Raw genomic sequence first — 8,164 nt, 5'->3', positions numbered from 1 at the left:
GAAGGAGGCTATGGGATTAGCCTAACTTACATATGGGATTGTAAGTGTTATTGTGGTATTGTCAAACATCAAAAAGGGGGAGATTGTTGGTGCAATATCCCTCAGGTCAAGGTTGACCTGGGTAACCAAGCTGAGTCTTGGTTTAGGTTTAGATGTTTGACAATAAGATATTGATTGAAGAAGAGTCAAGTAGGTCAAGGTTGACTGGATACTTGACTGGGAAGTCCTAACTGGGATGTTAGGCAAAATGAAAGTCCCGGTGAGTGAAGCCAGGCAGAAGAAAAGTCCTGGAGAGTGAAGCCGGTCAGAAGAAAGTCCTCGTGAGTGAAGCCAAGGAAGTCCTAGTGAGTGAAGCTAGGCGATGGAAATCCTGGGAAGCGGTGAAAGTCCTAGTGAGTGAAGCCAGGTGAAAGTCCTAGTGAGTGAAGCTAGGTGAAAGCCCTGGTGAGTGAAGCCAGGCAAGGGAAAATCCAGATGGATCAAGGATGATCGGACATCTGGTGCTGGGAAGTCCAAGTAGGTCAAAGGATTGACTGGATACTTGGCATGAAAGAAAAGTCCAAGTAGGTCAAAGGGATTGACCGGATACTTGGCACAGAGAAAAGTCCAAGTGGGTCAAAGGGATTGACCGGACACTTGGTAAGGGAGTCCTAGCAGGTCAAGGGAGTGACTAGATGCTAGGCATGACATACCAACAGGTCAAGGTTGACCGGATGTTGGTTTGGGAGGTTTAGGACTTGGTTTTGGACAAAAACCAAGTGCTGGATCGATCAGTGGATCGATCCAGGCTCTGGATCGATCAGTGGATCGATCCAGGCTCTGGATCGATCAGTGGATCGATCCAGACCTGTCCCAGCGAACAGAGAGCTTCTGGATCGATCCGTGGATCGATCCAGAGGTCCCAATCGATCAGTGGATCGATTGGGACGCGGCTGCTTCGCGCGATAAGCGCTGGATCGATCCGTGGATCGATCCAGCGCAGAACATAGGCGCTCTGGATCGATCCGTGGATCGATCCAAAGCCTCCCCGATCGATTGGGAACATTCGAATCGATCGGGATCCGACCGTTGGCGTCGTTTATAGCTGCAGGCGTTCGATGGCTGCGGAAGAACTTCACCGATTCACTCCAGATTACTCGCCAGCTCCTCCACAGCGCTCTCAAAGATCAGGTCGCCAGTTCTTGAAGGATCTTGGAAGCTTTCCAAGTCAAGAGGCGGATCAAAGGCAAGAAGAGAAGCTAGGGTTAGGGTTTTCTGTACTCATTGTAAGCTTTGCGCTTGTATTTTGTTTCCCTTTCCTTTCTTCTTGTACTGAGAGTCTTGTAGGGCTTCTCCGCCCTCGGTAGTTACCGAAAAGGAGTGTTTTCATAGTGGAGGGTGCGTGCGTGGTGTGGATCCTTGGACTAGTCACCTCTTGTGAGGTGGATACCAAGTAAACCAACCGTGTTAGCGTTGTTGCATTTGTTTCTGTATTTTCCGCTGCATATTCTTGAAGAAACAGGCAACGCCAAGCAACACCGAGCACCGAGAGAACGCGACGAGCTATTCACCCCCCCCCCCCTCTAGCTACTTTTGGTCCTAACAATTAGGCAAAGAAAAGTCCTAGTTGGAGGTTAGATAGGTGAGAAATCTACTAGTGACTAGTCCTAACTGGAAGTTAAGCAGGGAAGTCCTGGTTGGAGGGATTGGGCAAGAAGTCATGGCAGATAAAGGGCATCGGGGTGGGAAGTCCTAGGATGAGGACACCTTACGAGAAGTCTAGATAGGTCAAAAACCAGAGGTCTAGTGGAAAGTCCTAAGGGTTAAGATCAAGCTGAGCAAAAGTCTAAGCGGGTCTAGAGGACTTGAAGCTTGGCAAGGTGAAATCCTAATGAGTAAGCCTAGTAAGTGTGGTAAACTTACAAGATTAGGCTAGGTTGCTTGTTTGTATTTATATATATGTCTTGCAAAAACTTGGAGCTAGAAGAAAGACTAAAGAAACAAATAGACGCAAACTAGATGCAAATCGGACTTCACTTGGGTCAAATCGGACCCAAATCGGTTCGGTAGACCAAATGGGTTAGGTAGACTAATCAAGTTCGATTGACCGCGTTCGAGTTCGGACTCAGATCGGTGGCTTGGCTTCATTAGTCGATTGGAAAATCAATCTAGTTGACCGACTAGGTTAGATTGACTAGATTGCTAAGTTGTCAGAGATGTTAATATGACAGGTTGACATGGAAGATAATATGGAAAAAGATAAGGTTCAACTCTATAATGTAGATAATGATAAAGATAAGTTAGATGATATAAATAAAGCTAAGGCTTAATCCAAATAAGAGTTGATCCAGATAAGGATACGACCTAACTCTATAAAAGGAGACAAAGACTTTACGTTCTGTTGAGGTTGCAAGGTTATAAATATAGTCTCACATTAAAAACACATGGGAAAGATCATGAGTTTATAAGAGAAAGATATCTCCATTTGGAATGAGGCTTTTTGGGTAGAACCCAAGAACAAAACCATGAGAGCTTATGCCCAAAGTGGGCAATATCATACCATTGTGGAGATATCTAAATTCTTTTCAATCCTACACGTTCAAGAATAGCACTTCTTTCATTCTATTCTCCATCTCTGTTCTAAACTCTGTGATTGGGGAAGCTTCAGGAGTGGCGCGCATGCTTAGGACTTTCCAATCGGCCGCAATATTTATTTGTATTTTCTTTACAAGTTGTGCTCTATTTTAATATTCTATGTGCTTATGCAAAAACTGTAAGACGAGTTTCTTCGTCTTTGAAAAGCTTCCGTAAAAGAGACCACTAGTGGACTCATGCTTGAGTATGGATATCTTGGACATACTGACCTTGAGGGGTTGGGAACCAATTAAATCCCACAAGTCTTTCGTTCTTTTATTTGTATATTCTGTTGTTGCTAATCTGATATATCGAATGAACACGATGAAAAGATGAATGAATGGACCCCCTATCTATTGATGTGCACCGGTCTTACATATACTTTACATTTCTCGGAACTTTCTCTAAGATGACATCACCAATACTATCATTCAATTTCCCCAAAAGTTTTAGCATCTCAATGAAATTACCATGATTTTAGGAATCTAAAGATTTATCATGACCTCTCACACATGCTTGCAAACTAAGCTAACAAATGATTTTGATTGTTGTTACAAGCTTTAATCAATTCTTTTGAATTTGTTCAGAGGATTCTCGATTCGTAACTTCATCTATATGTTGAGTTGTATTCATCAAATCAACAATAAGTTTTATAGATTTATTATGCACTGAGTTATCACTTCTCAAGTGAGAAAAATGTCACACTTGACTCCATCTTCTAAATCCTTTAATTGTAAATATAGAATATTGTAGGTCACTTAATTCAAAAAGATTGCATGAAAAATAAAATATTGCATAATTTGAAAGAGAATACTCTAACCATAGCAACTTTTTAAATCATGTATATTGAAATTGAAGATGTTGTTTTCCTTATTTAGATTGTGGGTTCTCTGACAATTTAGGTTGATATTACATCATTTTGATATAAGCTCATATTATTTTATCACAATGATTAAGAGGATGCCACCATATCAAAATATGTCATCCAATATCTTATTCAAGAGAAGTTTAAACAAATTCAACTCTTTGAAATTTAGGAGGTTTGAACTCCTCATTAAGAATGAATATATTAATCTCAGTTTTTTCGAATGATGAAGGATTATCAATTCTTAAAAATAATAGAATATTATTTCTCCTCTTTCTCTCTTGATATGACTTACATAAGTAATTAACTAAGTGGACAAACTCAAATAACACAGCTTATATTTATCATTTGACGAAAACCACTACATATCAGATGAAGATCTGCATTTTCCCTCAACTTTTCACCAATGCATCATTCCAGGAGAAAGGCTAATTAATCACATGCCTCAATAATTTAAGAGGGGAAGTAGGGAACATCTTATATCTACACTGAAGGTTGCGGAATATTCAAGAGATGGCAGTGCTCTTTTTCCAATAGTCAATTGATCATAACAACCGCTGTGAGATTAAAAATTGGATTGGCCGATTTAGGGGTAATTGTAAAATTTGATTTAGGGATTTAGGGTATCGATTATAGGAGTTGTATATAAAAAACCTCTGAGGTTGATCATAGAATTTGATTTGCAGATTTAAGGTTGATCGAGTGAGCAGTTGCATATAAAAAAAATTAAAATGGGTCCTCGGTTAAAGTCCAGATAGGCAAATGAAACATCTCCCACTGTCATTAAGCTAATGAGCGGCCCTAATGCAGGCGGTACTACAACTCCAACCCACGCAGTTGGCCATCTTGCGGGAGGATGACACTGTACAAGGCTAGCGGACAATAAGGGTCTCTGGAAGGTGGTAAATACTTACATGAGTGGCACTATATACAGTCGTGAGAGACAGTCACATCTCATGCAAGGCGGCACAGCGCCGCCATACAAATTTAGTATATTTTCTTATTTAAAAATTTCATTTCCTCTTCAATTACTATATTAGAAAAAAATGTATTTTAACTCTCTATGTAAATTTTTCTTTATTTTAACTCCCTAATATACACCAATTTATTTAACTATCCTCATTTTTTATAAAAAAAATCCAAAATAAAATATAATTCTTTTCCAATTCAACACATTTAAAATAAAATTTAGTATATTTTTTTATCAATTAGTACGACTATTTTTATGCTGATCAATCAAAGATATTAATATTACGAGAACGGAAAATAAAAATGAATAACATTATCACTTTTCTTTCTAAATATAATTTTATAACTACTTTTTAAATAAATAATGATAATTTTAAATAGTTACAAACACTAAATTAAATCGTGATTTCAAATCATAAAATGTATTCACCTTCAAAAATTAAAATTAAAAATTAATATTCTTAAAACCATCAAATCTATAATTTCAACGGTAATTTATCAAAGGATGCCCATAAAGATTTAAATTTACCAAAATACGTACATTACTTTAGTATTTATCAAAGAACGCACTTTTTTAAATGCATTTCTTATTTTACCCTTACGACAATTTGACATTTTCTATTGTTTTCTTTTCTTCACTATATTTCTCTCTCTCTTCTCTCTCTTCTCTTTTTTTATGGGCAACATATATATAAATAACATTAGTCAATTTTTTAGCAACATTTTAATACATTTGAAGAAGCAAAAATAAATAATGAATAACATATTTGAACTCCTTGCAATTTTAAAAATCTACTGGAACTAAAATGAGTGTAATCGGAGCTCTCTAGGTTGATCAGTGGATTTCAGTCAAAACCCACTGATGGACCTAGAGAGCTCCGATTGAACTCATTTCAGTTCCTATGAATTTCTGATGTTGCAAGGAGTTCAAATTTAATGTTCATTATTTATTTTGATTTTTCATAGATGTTAACATGCAAAATCAAAGAATCAGCAAAAACACCATGTTGGGCCTGATATGAGTCCATATCCAGCCCAACGTGAGGTTTTTTGTCGATTCTTTGATTTTGCATGTTAACATCTTTGAAAGGCCGAAATAAATAATGGACACCATATTTGAACTCCTTGCAACATCAGAAATCTATAGGAACTGAAATGGGTTCAATCGGAGCTCTCTAGGTCCATAAGTGGGTTTTGACCGAAACCCACTAATGGACCTAGGAGCTCCGATTGTATCCATTTCAGTTCCTATGGATTTCTGATGTTGCAATGAGTTCAAATATGATGTTCATTATTTATTTCAACTTTTTATAGATGTTAACATGTAAAAATAAAAAATCAACAAAAAACTCCACGTTGGGCCTGATATAAACTCATATCAGGCCCAACGTGGGCCTAATATGGAATCATATCAGACCCAACGTGGACCTGATATGATTCCATATCAGGCCCAATTGTTTGAGATCTGGGAGAAAAAGTACTTGCTCGCTACGCATAATGCATCATCAAGTGACAGGAATTGTTTGATTTAAATACAGATAGTAGTGGAATGCAGCAGAGGCTAAAGGAAAAACAATATTGTGCCTCTGTTTGCAACTACACATTTAAATCTTTAGCTAATGCTTTATCCTTTTGCATTCAGAGTACAAAAATTCAGCCCGACCTTTTTGACAATTAAGACCTGAGAAAAATTATGCTCTTATTTACGAGATCAAATCCTCTATCCCCAAATTTCTTTGTCCCCGTGTCCCTTTGTCGATCGGACGGATTAGATTACATCTCAAGGATACCTTGCACATCACGAGGATACTGCACACATCTTAAAGATGTCATGATGTCTTAAGATGTAATCTGATCCGTCCGATCGGCAGAAAACATGGGGACAGAGAAATTTGGGGACAGAAGATTTGATCTGCTTATTTACAGAGGAAGCAACACAAAGATAAAATTATTGTCTAGAACTACAGTGATCCATTTCCGGTGGTCAATTACTTAGCCAGCAATATTAACAAAACGATCAGATCCTTGTTTAAGGGTATGACGCTGCGGCACTTCAATTCTCTAAACGATTTTGGAATCATATAATTTTAGAAGCAATATTAACTAAATTATTGTGGTGTTGATGAAAATTGGGCCTGAAATGGAATCATATCAGGCCCACGTTGGGCTTGATATGAGTTCATATCAGGCCCAACGTGGAGTTTTTTGTTGATTTTTTATTTTTACATGTTAACATCTATAAAAGGTCGAAATAAATAATGAACACCATATTTGAACTCCTTGCAACATCAGAAATCCATAAGAACTGAAATGGATGCAATCGGAACTCTCTAAGTCTATCAGTGGATTTCGGTCAAAATCCACTGATAGACCTAGAGAGCTCCGATTGAATCCATTTCAGTTCCTATAGATTTTTGATGTTGCAAAGAGTTCAAATATGGTGTCCATTATTTATTTCGACTTTTCAAAGATATTAACATGCAAAATCAAAGAATCGACAAAAAAAATCTCACATTGGGCCTGATATGGACTCATATCAGGCCCAATGTGGGCCTGATATGGAATGATATCAGACCCACGTTGGGCCTGATATTATTCCATATCAGGCCCAACGTAAGTGTTTTTGCTGATTCTTTGATTTTGCATGTTAACATCTATGAAAAACCAAAATAAATAATGAACACCAAATTTGAACTCCTTGCAACATCAGAAATTCATAGGAACTGAAATGGGTTCAATCGGAACTCTCTAGGTCCATCAGTGGGTTTTGACCGAAACTCACTGATCGACCTAGAGAGCTCCGATTACACTCATTTTAGTTCCAGTGGATTTCTAAAATTGCAAGGAGCTCAAATATGATATTCATTATTTATTTTTACTTCTTCAAATGCATTAAAATATTGCTAAAAAATTGACTAATGTTATTCATATGTTCTGCCCATAAAAAAAGAGAAGAAAGAGAAATATAGTGAAGAAAAAAAACTATAGAAAAAGTCAAATTGTCAGAAGGGGTAAATAAGAAATACATTTAAAAAAGTACATTCTTTGATAAATATCAAAGTAACATACATCTTTTGATATGAGTTCATATCAGGTCCAACGTGGAGATTTTTGCTGATTTTTTATTTTTGCATGTTAACATCTATAAAAAGTCGAAATAAATAATGAACACCATCTTTGAACTCCTGGCAACATCAGAAATCCATAGGAACTGAAATGGATGCAATCGGAGCTCCCTAGGTCCATCAGTGGGTTTCGGTCAAAATCCACTAATGGACCTAGAGAGCTCCGATTGAATCCATTTCAGTTCCTATAGATTTCTGATGTTGCAAGGAGTTCAAATATGGTGTCCATTATTTATTTCAGCTTTTTAAAGATGTTAACATGCAAAATCAAAAAATCGATAAAAAACCTCACATTGGGCCTGATATGGACTCATATCAGGCCCAACGTGACCCTGATATGGAATGATATCAGGCCCACGTTGGGCCTGATATTGAATGATATCAGGCCCACGTTGGGCCTGATATCATTCCATATCAGGCCCAACGTGAGTGTTTTTGTCGATTTTTTGATTTTGTATGTTAACATCTATGAAAAGTCAAAATAAATAATGAACAACAAATTTGAACTCCTTGCAATATCAGAAATCTATAGGAACTGAAATGGATTCAATCGGAGCTCTCTAGGTCCATTAGTGGATTTTGACCGAAACCC

Source organism: Zingiber officinale, chromosome 3A, assembly GCF_018446385.1.
Source record: "Zingiber officinale cultivar Zhangliang chromosome 3A, Zo_v1.1, whole genome shotgun sequence".
In the NCBI taxonomy this organism is placed as follows: domain Eukaryota; kingdom Viridiplantae; phylum Streptophyta; class Magnoliopsida; order Zingiberales; family Zingiberaceae; genus Zingiber; species Zingiber officinale.
The sequence above is the reverse complement of the archived record's forward strand: the minus strand, read 5'-3'. Positions refer to the sequence as shown.